The following is a 2,916-nucleotide window of genomic DNA, read 5'->3' as shown; positions in this document are numbered from 1 at the left end:
CAATGGTACATGAAACAACACTTATCGATGAGTATAAAGTGCTGTTCCCTTTTATAAGGAGGATTGCTACCCACAAAACCTTGTCACGGAAATACTGTGTATTTGACAATATGTGAATTCTCAGCACACATGTTCTAGAATTATGAAACAAAAGAAAAATCTCCTAAAGATTCTTATTTTTATAATTTATCATATTTAATGTATTGCAAGTTTTATAGCTTACACCTTCAAATATTCTCTAGTCAAGAGATCCCTATCAAACTTGTTGTTTCATACTGTCGAGTAAGAACCAACCCTTAGATGACCCTCAGTCTGGTATTCAGAGGCAGTTAATCTCATGGGAGAAGAGGCCAAGCCTTCTCCCATGGAACAGCTAGAACTGCGTGCCTTTGAGATTACAGCACAGCTTCTTGCCACTAGGCCACCAGAGCTCTTACCAAAGTAGTGAAATTAATTAGAATTTTAAAAAATTCCTTCACACTATCCTGAATGGTATTCACCAAAAGCTAAAATGCTCAGGGTTTTATGTTTGATATTAAAATTCTCCTTGAAATTAAAAAAAAATAGAAGACATCGAGAAACATTAGTTCAAAGTACTAATAAATCACTTGAGCCTCAATCTCCATTACTCTGAGACCAAAAGTACAAGTTGCCAGGTTAACACTGCTGATTATTTTAGATGAAATCATAGAAGAAGGTCCTGGAAAGAATAAGAAGCAAATGTGGAACAAAATTAAAAATAATAAAAATATCCAGGAAGGGACTGGAGAGCATATTGTAGAGTGAACTAACTTAGTCTCATAAAGACAAAGATTATAAGATCATTATTGTGGAAAGAGTATGAGGATCCAAGGAGGGATCAGGGGAGCATAGGGGTGTGGACTGGTGAGGAGTGGGGACTTAATCATAGGGTCACACAATTTGATGGATGGAGGAAGCTGTCCATAAAAGAAAGGGGAAAGATACAGAGTGAAAAACACTGTATAAGAACTTTGTGAGTAATTCAGGTCGTAGGATCTGAGTGAGGCGAAGAGTAGTGGGGGCAGCAATTAGTAACAATATGAAGAACTACCTAGGTCTTGGGATTTGAGTTAGACAGAGTAGTGGGGCCCACTATTTGAGATTTGTAGGATGTCTGCTCGGTGAAAGGAGCATGTTTGACCTGGGTAAGGTGGTACTAATGAGGCCTACTTTTGACCTTAACCTCTGTGAGGGTAGTTAGGATGACTGTGTAAAGTCTGTCTTGGCATATCCGAAGAGGTTTGAGTGCATGCTGTTTGATGAGGGTCTCCTGGGGCAACTCCGGCTGTCTGGTCTGGATTTTCAGGCGAGGGTCTGGGTATACAGCAGTCTGCATGTTCCTGGTGTAATTGTCTAAGAAGGGAAAGGTAAGGAAGATATGATGCTAAAAGAGGGGTGTCAGTGCATTGTTTATGACTCAGAAATTAATTAATTAATTAATTTCACTCAAGAAATCAATTCTCAGACCCACTGGCACTGAGTAGACTCCAACTCATAGCTGCATTTCATGAGATTTCTGAGGCTGTAAATCTTAATGAAGTGATATATTCCATCTTTCTTTTGGGGAGTTGCTAGTGAGTTCTAACTGTTGCAGTTATGCTGCCTTCTGGTCAGCAGCGCAACATTCTACTAATGTACCAATCACTGGACACGAGAAACAGGACTAGGCTCTTCTAATACAGGTGCAGCTTCAGCAACCTATCAAGAGGATGGATCAATACGAGTCAGAATCAAGTCAGTAGCAGAGTGTGCTTGAAAAGTATAAAATAGAAGGTGAACAATAACAGTAGGAAGTTGTTCACTTCTAAGAAAATTAGTCACACAAGATAAAGCATTGCTTTTGCTCAAGAATAAAATTCAGAAGGAAAAAATTGTATACTAAAATAGAGAATTGATATGAGACTCAGAAAGTAGAAGCAGGAAGAGTGCTGATACAATGCGGGTATTTGAACCAATGTCATATAAATAGACGTGCATAAATGGTTACATGGAGAAACCTTTCTTTCCCCCTGTAAACTGTCCTTGAAGTGGGTTTTGGAGGCTATAAATGAAATGGGAAATGGCTTCTTCTTTGCGTCACTGGTATATTTGAAAGTGCAAAAAAGCATAACCTTTATTTAGTGGTCTAAATCCCTAGGGACTATGCCACCTCATATGTCACCTCACCTCATCTATGTGTGCTCGTGTGCACAAGTGCATGCACAGACACACACTCTTATTTTCTCTCTGTCTCTCTCTCACACACACTTTATTTTCTCATTTTTTCATAATAGATGAAATTTGCATTGTTTCACACCTCACAAAAGAATGTAAGTTTTGCTAGTCATCATTAACATAAAAGTCCTTTTAATAAAACAGATTTCAATTTATATGAAAAATGGAAATTTAAGCTTACAATACTTATTACTTGAAGTATTTATACTTACAAAAAGATCAATGAAAATGAAATATCTCTTATAATACTGTATTTCATCTCTTAGCCATTTTCTACTATGTTGCCAATTTTTCTCAGCATAGAATCCTTATTTTCACAATTATTTATGGAAAATTAAACAAAGATTTGTTTAATTTAAGGATACACATACACTAAAGAAGGCAGTCCATTTAGTGGAAGGAGAATAGAAGTTATGATCTTATATTTATATGACTTTGGCCTTAAATTTCTAACCCTCAGATTCTTACCAATATTATCATTAAATTATTTTCACCCCATGACCTTTAAAATACTTTTAAGGTTCATAATATTTGCAATTGTAATAATTGCAATAATATTTCAGAATGCAGTTGCTGGAAGAAAGAAATTCAGTACTTGGTACAAGCATTGAAATGTATATGTATATTCCCGAATATTAAGTCTTAAGCATTTTGCATTTTATAATATCAGAAATCAGAACT

The 2,916-nt window shown here is 36.2% G+C and overlaps 1 pseudogene; it reads right to left on the bottom strand.

Moving 5' to 3' along the window:
- Window positions 1-1,357, bottom strand: part of LOC102866858 — a 24,221-nt pseudogene extending 22,864 nt beyond the window's left edge.
- Window positions 1,358-2,916: the final 1,559 nt, after the last annotated feature.

The sequence above is a fragment of the Elephantulus edwardii genome, unplaced genomic scaffold, assembly GCF_000299155.1.
Source record: "Elephantulus edwardii isolate Elephantulus edwardi_28Jun2011 unplaced genomic scaffold, EleEdw1.0 scaffold00046, whole genome shotgun sequence".
Taxonomy (NCBI): Eukaryota; Metazoa; Chordata; class Mammalia; order Macroscelidea; family Macroscelididae; genus Elephantulus; species Elephantulus edwardii.
Note: the sequence above shows the minus strand (reverse complement) of the source record. Positions and strands in the feature narration are given on the sequence as shown.